The sequence below is a fragment of the Vicugna pacos genome, chromosome 11 (assembly GCF_048564905.1).
Source record: "Vicugna pacos chromosome 11, VicPac4, whole genome shotgun sequence".
NCBI lineage: Eukaryota > Metazoa > Chordata > Mammalia > Artiodactyla > Camelidae > Vicugna > Vicugna pacos.
In genome coordinates this window covers 10,075,946-10,088,968 of record NC_132997.1, presented here as the reverse complement: position 1 = coordinate 10,088,968, position 13,023 = coordinate 10,075,946, and positions in this window count along the sequence as shown.

Below are 13,023 nucleotides of genomic sequence, written 5' to 3'. Positions count from 1 at the left end.
GGAGGTGAGGGACAGAGAGGCCACTGGTGGATGGAGATGCCCTCCAGGCTGACTGGTGCTGGTGGCAGGGAGGGGAGGAATCCTTGTCTCAGGCTTAGACCCCACCCCAGCCCAGCAGACACACACCCAGCACATATTGACGTGTGGTGGGCGTCTGTCCTGACCACATGCTGTGGGTGAGAATCAGTTTCTGGTGGGCTTGGTGCTGCAGGGGGCACTGTTCATTCAACAGCCACTGACCCCCCTCCCGGAAGGCTCTGCTAGCCCAGGGAGGTTGGATGTGCTCTTTAGAAACGGGGGCAGCAGGATGAGCATGGGACACCGCAGGAGGGACTGGGTGCAGACACACCACCCAGACTCTAAGCAGCCTGAGGACAGGGAGCATTTCCTCCACCCCAGAGGCAGCTGGGCCACCTTGAAACCCGTGGCTCTTTGTCAAATCAGTGAATGAGTGAATGAATGAATGAACGAGCATTTGCCTGACTTGGGCTCCAGGGAACTCAGAGCAGGGGAAGTGTAACCTGCCTGGATTCATCAGGGAAGGCTTCTATGGGGGCAGTGCCTGTGCTAAGGGCTGGGGACATGGCAGGAACCTGGGCACACCTGGCCCCAACCCTCATGGAGCCATCAGATGGTGACAGGTGATTACAGATATGATAAATGCCCCAGCGGCTCCAGGAGCATGAAACTGAGAGCAGGGATCCACCTGGGGCAGCAGGAGTGGCTTTCCTGAGCCACAGAGCAGCTGGAGAGGTGAGCCCAAGCTGGGTTGCAGCGAAGGTGCAGCCTGAGAATTTACACTTTCTATCAGGTGCCCTTTGGCCTCTCTGGGCAGGTACGTCCCCCTTGGAGCTCGTGGGACCCAGGGGACCTGGCAGGGTAAGTGAACCACTCCCGAATCTCCCGCAGCACCCCCCAACCATCTGCATGGCTGCGTGAACTTACAGTGAAGCTCGAGCCCAGTGGATGTCATGAACAGGAAATTCCCCTCAAACTTCTCTGTCTTTTCATTTGGGTGCCACACAGACCATCTGGCTGCTCTCACGGTGATGGAGAGGCTGCTGCTAATGACACCACACGCACATGGCAAGAGTGCCCTCCCCACTTCCTCCCACCTCTCTCCTGCCCTCACCTCCCCTCCCCCTTCTGCAGCCCCCAAACCTCGAGGAGTTTTGGGATGTGGAGAGAGAGCAGGGCATAGGGGACAGAAGGGCTGTCCTGGAAACCCCAGGACTCCAGGTCCTGTCCCGCAGGCCCCATGGGCCCATGGCGGCTGCTTTATTTTTTCCTGACATCTCATCTGAGTGGGGTTTGCTCTGTGCAAGGTCTGGGCTAGGTTCTGGGGATACAAAAGCAAATAAGACAGAAGGGGATGTGTCTTCTTGGGGCCCGCAGGTGACACGAGCCGGCGTGGTGAGGGCTCTGCAGGCCTCAGCTTGTCCATCTGTAAGATGGGTCTCCCTTTCCATTTCCTCCTTTGGGTGTAGTGAGCAGGATTTCCTTTCTAGGAAATGACATGGGGCTCATCACGAGAAAGACAAGATGCCTAATTTTATTGTTGAGAATTGTTTCCACTTTTGGTAGTTTCTTGCATTTTTTTTTCCCCCAGAAGCTTCGCCTTCCTATCTTTTTAAGGGCTAGGTGAGGGAGAGAGCAAGGGGTTCTGTGGCCTCTAAAGTTCTTAGAAAAACTAGACAGCAAACTCTGAGATCAAGTGTCCAGAGCTTTCTTTTCAAATATGAAGAAACTGGGGTTCAGAGACACCGACTGCCCCGCCTGGAGTTGCACAGCATATAGCCAAACTGGATCTCAGATCCCCAACTCTGGTGCCCAGCCTAGACCTCTTTCAGCTGACCCACGTGTCCCTGCTGGGCTAGACAAGGTTTGAAGCAAAGTCACCGAAGGAAGGAACTGTGTCCCTTCCCCTGAGTGTGACTGAATATGTATGTTTCAGCCTCAAACTGATTTGGCTTGTATTTGGTGGATGTCAATATTATTTAATTTAAAAGAAACAAAAGCAAAAAACAACTGTGGATGAGTAAAGTCAGGCCGGGGGAGTGGAGCCAAGCAGGGGAAATGTTTACTTGTCACTGGGATAAATAAACATCTGTGTGGTGTCTTCCCCCTTTTTCTTCCACTTTGACATATTAAGGGACCTACTTAGGGCTGCCTAGCTGGTTGGGGACTTGGGGGGCGAGCACACAGAGACACTGAGTGGGGCAGGGATTTTACTAACAGCAGGGCCGTTTATTGAGCACTTAGTATGTCCCAGGCACGGTGGGCTTTGTGTGCATCATGTCACTGCATATGTACCATCTCCTGTGACCCCAGATGAGGACACTGAGGTTTAGGGAGATGGAGTCCTTGGCCTAAGAGCAGCCTGCAAGAGGCCAAATGGCGGCATGCAGAGGCCACTTGCTGTCAAAGCCCTGCTTCCACCTGCTCTGCTGGGCTGCTTCTCAGGACAGGGGCCCTTCCCTGTGACCTGGGGTAGTGTTCCCAAGGTGTGGTCCCCTGACCACCTGTGTCAGAGCCACCTGGGGCCTTGGTAGAACCCCAGTTTCAGTGTCCCACCAAGTCAGAGCCTCTGGTGGGGCCTGGGAGTTTGCATGTTTCAGATACAGTTGGAAGGTTCTGATAAAGCCCTGCCCTGTAAGGGGGAACGATGGAGTCTCTACCTGTGAGTGCTGACGGTGCGTGAGCCTGTGGCCAGGAGTCCCGCTCCTGTGTGGGGAGGGCACATACATCAGTGTGCAGAGAGCTCTGGTGGTAATAGAAAGAACGAACAAATGAATGAAAGGAGGGAGGGAGGGAGGAAAGAAAAAACTCTAAATGTTTAAATGTTCACCAAAAAGGGAGCAAATTAATAAATGGTGATATGATCACACAAAAGACAACTATACAACAGTGAAAAATGAATCAGTTAGACCCACATACACATGATCCCATTTATATAAGAGTTTTAAAGCAAAACTGCATTGCATATTGTTATGGATGCAATGTCATCACCATGGTAACAGCTGATATTTGTTGAGTACCTCTGTCCCAGGCACCGTGCTGTGAATTAGGTCTTTCGGTTCTCTGGACAACTCTCTGAAGGTTAAGTACCACTGTTGTCTCTTTTTCCCAAAAGGAGAAAACGGAGGCACAGAGAGGTTAAGTGACTTGCCCAACCTCACACAGCAAGCACATGGCAGAACAGGGTCAGACCCAGTTGGTTCAGCCCAGTGCCCGGGCTCTAGAGACCACTACCCAGTGTATCATGTACAACTGTCCTCAGAGAACTTGCTCCAGGTGCCTGCTGGGTTCTCAGGGCAAACTGGAGGGGTTGGTTGCTGAGCAGGGGGATTATGACACCTCTTGGCAGATGGGGAGACAGGACCAGCAGGGCAAAGCTAGTTGCCTGAAGTTGCACAGACCCTGATGAGCACAGGCTGAGGGGCCCTTGGGTTCCCCCACCTCCATGCTGGCTGCTTGTGCTTAGGGTCAGCCGGGGCCAGTGGCCACAGCTGCCCTCCCAGTTCAAGGGGGCAGGGGCAACACAGGGCCAGCACCTATGGGCTGGTGACAGCATGTCTGCAGGGGCCCCCTGGGGTCCAGCCCAGCTGCAGGAGCCTGGTTGGGGGTCCCAGATCCCTGTGGGATGTTCAGGTGACTTCAGCAGGGTGGGCTGGATTGGGGAGGGCAGTGATGGACTGCTTCTTCCTGAGGGCCCAACACAGTGCTGGACAACAGGACACCAAAGAGCACTGGATTCCGAGTCTGCCCAGCCCTGGCTCGTTAACACAGAAGGCCTCTGGGCTGCAGCATCACCATGGAAGCTGTGGGAGGGGTCTTCAAACGAAACCTCATGCCCCCTCTCAGAGCAGGGTGGAGGAGCCGCAGGTGTGTGCATTAAAGGAGGGGGAGTTTCTGGCGACCAAGTGCCAGGTCCTGGGCTGAGCGCACATAGAATCTGTTCACCAGCCCCAGTCACAGGCCCTTTGTGTGCCCATTATACAGATGAGGAAACGGGGATGAAGGGACTTGCTTTACCTGGCTCGGAAGGGTTCAAAGTCAGACCCAACCCAGTGGACTCCTAGTCCAGTGTCCTAGGATCAATGCCTGGTGGCCCCTGCCTGTCTCCAATCCCCAGACTTTTTCACAGAGGCTGACTCACACGTCCAGTAAACCAGCCCTTTGGGACTACAGCACAGTGTGGGGCCAAGATAGCCACCCCTCGGTCAACTGCCCAGCACTGAAACTTGCTTCGATCCTCCCAAGCTATGTACCTCGGGGCGGTTCCCATCTCTTTTCTGAGCCTCAGTTTTCCCAGCTGTACAGTGGGGTCACACCCATCTCTCTGCACAGGGCTGCTGTGAAGGCCCAGTGGACGACAGGAGTTTTAGGTCCCAGCATCATGCCTGGCGCATAGTAGGGGCTCGGGAAAGTGGGTTAACCGGATGATTCTACCTTTCTGTAAAACCTCCCGGCGAATCCTGCTGCCTGCACAAGTTGGGCTCTTCTATGACTGGTGAGAGGATGCTCTGTGCCCCCCTCCCACCACCACCACTGCATGGACGGTGCTTTCTAGCAGGGAAGGTGTCTGGGTGTCTAAGGAGCAAGTGGACGCTTACAGAAAAGCCTGGCAGGCATTGAGGTGGGAGCCCTAGGAGCCAGGTGGGCTCCCTCATGCAGAGCTGCCCACCTGGAGGGGCCGTTGTGCCGCCTTTGACCAGTGCGCCGCCTTGTGCCAGTCTCTGGTAACAGCGAGCAAGGCACTCTCAGGAGATGGGAGGTGGGAGGTGGGACCACTGGCCTGGGCCTCCTGCCCTGCTTGCCTCATGGCTGCCTACAACTCTACCGTCATCTCTGGTCAGCCAGGGGCCTGACCTCTGGGCCGGAGTTCAGCCAGGTCAGCATAACTCAAGTCCTCTAATAACACTGCCTCATCCCAGCCAGCACCTGCCCCCTGGCCTTTTCCCTTTCAAGTTTCTGGCTGTCTGGGGGGCAGTGTTGGGAGCTGGCAACCACGAGTCATGTGACCTTGGGCTCTGAGGGCAAAAGGAGAAAGACCAGAGCCCAGGGCCTGGATGTGGGAGCCCTGGTACCTGCAGGGCATGGCACCACCCACCTCCTCCCTGTGAGGCGGGACAGAGGTCAGGAGCCTGGCCACCAACTTGCTGGTGACTTGGGGCAATCATTGCTTCTCTCTTGACCCCTGTGAAATGGGAGTGGGGCGGTGAGGTGAGTGATTTCTAGAGACAGCCCTAGTCCCCTGGAGTTTTCCCATCCCAGAGCTTCAGGGCAGTTCTGTGTTACAGCTCCTTTAGGGGATAGATGTTCAAAATTGATTAAGAAAAAAAAAGTCCCAGCATTCAAAACTCAGTGCCCCTCTAGGCCAGCAGTCCTGATCCTTGGTGGTGGGAGGATGGGTTGGGCCCTCTGGAGAAGCTGAGGAGCTGGGAGGGGCATGAGTGTGTTTGTGGGGGGTGTGTGTGTGTGTTCACCTGTGTGTCCCCATGGTGGGGAGCAGGTCCCTGGCAGTGGAACACTTGGGCGTGCATCCTGGGTGGGCACAGAGGAAATGGCAGAGGATTCTATGGGAAAACAGACATGGAGGATTAAGTAGCCCAGAGATCCCAGAGCTCTGGTGGCCACAGGCCTCCCTTTCCCTCACAGCCACCATGCAGCTTCCCCAGCACTTAGGGCAGAGAAGCCCGCTTGGTGGGTGGGGCAGGGCCCCCCCTGAACGAGGCCACACCCAGGGTGCCTTGGATGTGCTGCATCATAATCTTGCCCCACCCACAATGGGGTGGCCCACCCCTTCCTCCCACCACCTTTCCCCCTCTGTGGCTGAACAGATAAAAGAGCAAGTGAGGCAAAGAGAGAGTGTGTGTTTACAAAGAGCACCTTGCTGCCAGGGGAGGCGGCAGATAAAGGGGGGTGTTGTTAATGGTCATTGGTGCTGGCAGTGACTGAGGGTCCCGCTGACTCATGGTGGCAGTGGACATCGATGGGGTGATGGAGGAGCTGCAGGCTCCCCTCCTGCTTGGTGCCAGTGGAGGTAGGAAGGCAGGTGTTGGCCGAGAGGGCGGAGCTGTGGGTAAGGGCGGCCCTTGTCCTGAGGTCACTCAGCAAGTCTGCAGAGCTGGGGCTTCCGGGTCCCCGAGCCCTACTGTGGCCACTAGGCACCAGGCCTCACAGGCTTGTGTGCTGCTTGGAAGCTTTGGTCATTTCTTCAGCACTGATCTGAGAACCTACTGTGTGTCCAGGCCCAGTGGGGCAGCTGTTCATTGTGTACCCACTGTGTGCCAGGCCAGAAGAGATGACGGTCTGGTGGCAGAGCCAGATGCTGGACAGTCCGACATGAGGAGTGTCGGAGAAGGGGCTCCAGGAGGACTGTGGTGCTCACGGTGGGGCCGGGCATCTGTCGTTGATGGTGCCAGAACTTGTGTCTATGCGTTGATCTGATGGGACAGTACGGGTGCTGAGCATGGCAGGCTTGTACATTCATGTGGCACCTACTGCGTGCCAGGCGCTGGGCTTGCGGCTGGGCGTGCAGCAGGGAGCAAAGCAAAAGCCCTGCCCTTGTGGGGGAGCTAGACAATAGACCAAAAAAAAAAAAAAACTCGTAAAGAACTACATCTTATGTATGTTAGAAAGTTGGAGGTGATGCATAAAAAATAGAAGGCCCAGGGCTGGTGAGGGGATTGGGAGTGCTGGTGGGGGCAATTTCAGCTGGGGTCCCTGAGAAGGGAACCAGGAAAGTCTCTGGCCCCCATGCCTGTGACCCCCCAGGGCTCTGGGAGGCCGTGTGGACACACAGTGCTGGGTGGGAAGGTGGCTGGTGTGTGGGCATCTGCAGTTCTGAGGGCCGCATCTCCAGCCTGTGGGGCTAGGAGGTATCTGGGACCCCCCCACCGTAGGGTCAGTGACATTTGCACAAGGAAGGGGGCAGTGTGGGTGTGGAGAGGGAAGCGGATAAGGTGTTTGTGCTGATGACTCTGTGCCCCACCAGGGACACCCAAGCCGCAGGTCATGTGGCGGAAGGGCCTGTCCTTGGACCCCCTGCGTGGCCGTCTGGGTCTGACGGTGCTGGATGAAGGCTCCCTGTTCCTGGCCTCCGTCTCTTCCACTGATGGCAGAAACTACGAGTGCCAGGCCACCAATGAGGCAGGCTCTGCAACCCAGGCGAGCCAAGCTGGTGGTCCACGGTGAGCGGGGACCCTAGAGCTGGGGGGACGGCCTGTACACACCTCCCGCTGCTCCCCAGGATGCCTAGGTGTGGCATTCCCGGCTCCTCGGCCTGAAGGCTCACCGCAGGGACGGCTGCGGGTCCCTGCCCCCAGTGCCTGTTCGGAGGGCTTCAGGGTGCTGGGAGAGTGGCAGGTTCCGTGGGCATCCCCTTCCCCAGAGAGACCCCCACCGAGACAGTGAAGGAGAACCTGGAACTCTTTAAATGGCTTTTTAAATGGCCTAGTGGTGAATTCATTTTAGAATGAGCACTGATAGGGGGAGGGGTAGAGCTCAGTGGTAGAGTGTGTGCTTAGCACGTATGGGTTCAATCCCCAGTACCTCCATTAAAATAAAGAAAGAAACCTAATTTCATTCCTAAGAATGAGCGCTGATGACAGTTTAGGGTCCCTAAACCCATCTCCCATTAAAGCTGCTGAAGCCACCTGAAGCTCATATTCTGCCCGTCCATGGTGCTGTGTCCCAAAGGAGGGGACCACTTCCCCTTAACATGGGCTCATGGAAGGGGTGAGAAGCAGTTTTAATGGTTCCTGATCGGGTGGCTTGCCATGTAATGACTTGCCTGGGATGTTTGTTTCAAAGACTTACCCAGACCCCACTTTCTGAGATTCTGACTTGGGAAAACCTCCCAGGTGACCATGACAACAGTTTGGGTGTAGAACCAACTGGATCTGGGGACTTCCGCATCTTACAAAGTGGAATGTCAGGGACAGAGGCGGGCACAGTTCCTGGTCACAACCAGGTCAAGTTCCCCAGGCGAGGCTGCTGAGGCCATTCCTGGGGCCACAGGCTCCTGATGCACAGATCAGGGGCTGGGGCAGGCATCCTGGGACTCAGAATCTGGGGAAGGGCGGCAGTTGGGGCTGCCTTGTCCAGACGGGGTCCCGGTGACTGTGGCTGTGGGTGTCCTGAGGAGGGGGCAGTTTTCTCTGCTTCTCCTTGCTCCCAAGTGCCCCCAGCATCCAGGAGGATGGGTCCTGGGCCAACGTGTCAGGCATGGCTGGGCAGTCCTTGATGCTGGAGTGTGACACAAATGGCTTTCCGGCCCCTGAGATCATGTGGCTAGAAGATGGGCAGCTGGTGGGTGTTCCCTGGGGTGGATGGGCTGTGGGTGGGACTTGGACAGGGCTCAGGCCTTCTGGATGCATTCTTGTTTGTGCCATGTGTGGCGGGAAGATGTGACAGGTGATAGGTGTCTTTGGGGATGCACTGGGGCTCAGGGCCATGGGGGACTGTGGTCCTATGATGAAGCCTGGAGGGCTGCATGGTGGAGAGAACACAACACTATTCCAGGAGTCAGAAGCCCTGGGTTCTGAAAACCAACCAGATCCCTGGGCCTCAGTTTCCTCATTGCTGGTGCTGGGGGATGGCCAGACCCTGCTCATCAACTCCCTGTGGCCTCTTCTGCCCAGATCCCCGAGGTGGGCAGCCACCACTTCCTGGACGGGGCCCAGACCCTCCACTTTCCCAGGAATGAGGAGGGCGATGTGGGCCTCTACTCCTGCCGGACCGAGAACCAGGCCGGGACTGCCCAAAGGGACATCGGTCTCCTTGTGCTCAGTGAGTGAGGCCTGAGCCCCCACAGTTTCCAAGGGTGCCTGGCCCTGCAGCCACTACCCTTTTAGGTGGGTCAGGGAAAAGGGGAGACTGCCTGCTGGGAGCCTGAGGCACAGAGGGGCCCATGGCAGACCCGGGCCTGTGTTCACAGAGCCATAGGGACAGACATGAGACAGCAACACCATTAGCTAAGTAATTACTGTTGTGTTCTGTGCTATGGAAGAGTAGGGCGGGCCTCTGAGGATGCACAGAGCAGGGGCCCCTCCAGCCAGGAGCTTGGGGGAGCTTCCCAGGAGGGCTGAGTGGGCGGAGGAAAGGCTCACTGGGCAGGGGACCTGTACATGCAAAAGCCCCGTGGCAGGCAGGGCTTGTAGGGTTTGAGCATTTTCACTCCCTACCCCTTCTCTCCCCCGTCCCACCTTCCATGCTTGGAGCTGGGGCCGCTCAGGAGGTGCTGGGCCTGGCTGGTGCAGGGGTGGAACTGGAGTGCCGGACCTTGGAGTCCCCACGCCCCAGGTGGAATGGGCCAAGGACGGGCAGTGAGTGGTTTCCCCCACCAGCAGTGGGTAGCGTCGGGGTGGAGCCCAGGCTGGGACCGGATGGAGGAGTCTCTGGGGAGGTGGAACTCTGCAGGGTGGGGGCTTGTGCACGAGCCACCCAGGGCCGAGGCAGAGGGCAGCGTGAGGCACTCCTACCTGAGATCACCCAGGTCAGACCCTGCTTTCGCCAGGCAGTGTTTTCTCATCACTCAGCCCATCTTCCTCTTGTTTTTAAAACTTCTTAAAGGTACTTTTTATTTTAAGGTATTTAAGGTATTAATATGATATTCACCATCCCAAAGGTCACAATTCAGTGTATTTACTGCATCCACAGTACTGCACAACCATCACTTCTGTCTAGTTCCAGAACACTTCATCACCCCGAAAGGAGACCCTGTACCCATTAGCAGTTACACCTCTGTTCTTCCCCTCCCCCAGCCCCTGGCAACCACAAATCTGCTTTCTGTCTCTATAGATTTCCCTATATTTCACATACATTTTAGGCAGTCATGCAGTATGTGGCCTTCTGTGTCTGGCTTAGCACACAGTTTTCAAGGTTCATCCACATTGTAGCAGGTTTTGGGATTTCATCCCTTTTAATGACTGTGTAATATTCCATTGTAGGAATCGACCCCATTTTGTTTATGTTTATCCGTTGTTGGGTGTTTGGGCTGTTGGCACCTTTCAGCGACTGTGAATCTTTCAGTCTTTCTTTTCCCAAGCAGCAGGCTCCCCTCCGTGCAGCCTGCCCCTGCCAGCATCTTGGCCTTACAAGCAGTCTTCTCCACCATCTCTGCAGACCTGTTCTCTAAGGGGACCCTCACATCCAGCTCCAGGAGGATGGCCAGGTTCTCAGAATCACCAGCAGTTATGTGGGGGATGAAGGGCGGTACCAGCGGGTGGCCTTAAGCCCAGCAGGCCAGCAGGCCAAGGATTTCCAGCTCAGAATCCACCGTGAGCCCGGCCTCTTCCAGGCCCCTGCCATGGGCTGACCACTGCATGGAGGGTGGTGAGGGGAGAAATGGGGACTATGAGGAGTGAGCCCCCAGTCCAGTAAAGCAGGGTTTGTAGGGGAGAGGTGGGTGGAGGGGGTGAAAGACAGAGGGAATCTGGCCCGTTACCCAAATCCCATCTGAGCTTCACAAGTTTTGCTATTCCTGATTCCACTCAGGATGATTGTTTCTTTAAATCAAGTCACTTTTCTTTACACTGAAACACATTCATTTAAAAGGATGTTTAATATCTCACAGGGAAGTAGGAACCAGGGCCACTTGGCCTTCAGGGGAGGAAGCTGGGGAAACAAATGTGACCAAAGAGGGATGTTGGAAACACTCAGGTGTGAGCTGCCTGCATGTAGTGGGAAGGGCAGAGCAGAAGATGCTAGAACGTTTGGGAACACAGTGGCAGCAAACACACCAAATGCCTTTACTTTATTGTAATCAGGCAAGAATGAGATTTGGGAAGGGTGTAGCTGTTCTGTTACAAGATGCAGGCCTGCGTGCCCCGAGGATTGTCTTGGGTACCACTCGTGGTGTGTGTCCAGCCCTGTGGGAACCCCTGATCCAGTTCAGTCCCCCATTTCACAGCTGGGGAAACTGAACCCCAGAGAGGGCTAGTGACCTATGCTGGTCACACAGTGAGTTAGAGGCAGAGTGGGGTCCAGAGCCTGACCTGGGGCCCCTCCCCTAGCTTCTGTGCCTCTTGCGATGGCCAGGATTGCTTCCCTTGTCACCCAAGCTGGCCTCTCCCATCTGTCCCCAGACCCCATCCCCCTGCACCATCCCCTACGCCTTCCCCACCCCTGCAGTAGGAGCCCTTGATGTGTGTGGTGCTTGTGGCCCAGGGGCACATGCATTCAGCCTTGAGGGATGGGACACCAGCAGCCTCAGTGAGGGCCAGGCTCCCTGTGACCACACCCCTCACCATTGTCCTCAGCACCTCCCACCATCTGGGGTTCCAAGGAGACAAGTGAGGTGACCATCATAGAGGGCCACCCATGCAGTTCCTCTGTGAGGCCCGAGGTGTACCTACTCCCGACATCACCTGGTTCAAGGACGAGGACCTCCTGCCTTCCGATGCTGGGGTCGTCTCCACCAGAGGCGGCCGGCAGCTGCAACTGGAGAGAGCCCGGGGCTAAGACACAGGCATCTACACCTGCAAGGCCAGCAACCCCATGGGGGATGTGGAGAAGGCCACCAGGCTGGAGGTTTATGGTGAGCTCCCGGGGCAGTGGTCAGTCAGCTAGGGTGGATGGTAGGAGGGACTCGGGGCCATGGTGGCCTCCAACTGTCTCCAAAGGTGGGTGAGGGGAGCGGCCAGGAGCCCGGGATAACACGATTGAGGAGTTACCCAGGGAGAAGGGTCATCTCAGCTCGTGTAACCCGCCTTAGACAGGCGAGTAGCAGACCAGGAACGGAGGGGCCTGTCTTGGGGCCCAGCCAGAGCAAGTCAGGAATCCAGGTCTCCCCGCAGTGCTCTTCAAGAAACAGCACTCAGGCCCCCATGATCATTAATAACCAACTGCTCTTAATTAATCACTTCCTGTGGTCAGACCTACTGGGGCTCTTCACACAGCACCACGGGTTACAGGGACCAGGGCCCGTGTCTCCCCACTCGTGGTTGAGCCTGGTGGGCTCTGGGGCAGGTCACCCTGCTAGGAGGTGAGGGGACCTAGTTCATACCTAGAGCATCTGACTGTGAATCGTGTGCTGCGACCCTCGGGGCTGGCCTGCCTTGAGGGGCTTGGCTCTCAGGACATGCGAAGAACTCAGAGGAAGGGCTGTGTGTGGGCAGGGATGGGTCCAAGCAGGTGAAGTCTGAGAGGGCAGAATGCAGGCTGGTGGGGTCATCGTGGGCCCTTGTGAAGAGTCGTCTCTGGAGGTCTGGTCCCCAAGATACAAGATGTAAAGGGCTTGGGTGCTGGAGCCCTGGAGACCCCAAAGAGAAGTTGGGATGTGGGGGGTCTAAGGGCAACCTCTGAGGATGAGCCCAGCTGCCTGCTCAGGGATTCTTCTTCGGGGATCTGAAGTCCTCCTGGAAACTGAATGAAAAAATGCATGTGTGTGTTTTCAGTGGGGCTTGTGATGCAAACACAGTTGAGAAGCCCACCCCGTTCCCTCATCTCCCCATGTCCCCTGGCGATGGCTCTGTGGGCTCAGCAACTTGTGGGCCTTCCCCAAGGGGGAGAGAGAAGCCTCCCTCTGGCTAACCCCTGGGCCACTGCTGGCTGAGTTAGGCGCCCACATGGGTCAGGTCACCTGGGCCAGGGTCCGCCTGCTTCTTCAGGTCAGAGAGGGGCCTGTAGGAGCAGAGGCTCTGGTCTGGGGCCCAGGGGAACCCACCACTTTGAGTTCAGCGGATATCAAGACCTACTGTGTGCACATGCTGGAGACACACAGAGACAAGCATTTTTATGATCACGAAGAGCTTGCTGGGGTAGCAGGGCATGGAGAAAAGATGCAACAGTGCATCAGAGGCGGGTACCACCAAGGGGCAGACGAGGGAGAGAGTGCTTCCAGCCAGGGGTCTAAGGGAGGCTTCCCAGAGGGGATGATATCTGAACAGGGGTTTTAGCTAGCGGAGGGAGGAAGGAGGCATTTCACATCGGATGATGTCAGAGAGGGGCTTCATTAGGCTGCTGGTCCCTGAGCAGCTCCCGCACCTCTTTCCTCGTCCCGCCCACCATTGAGGG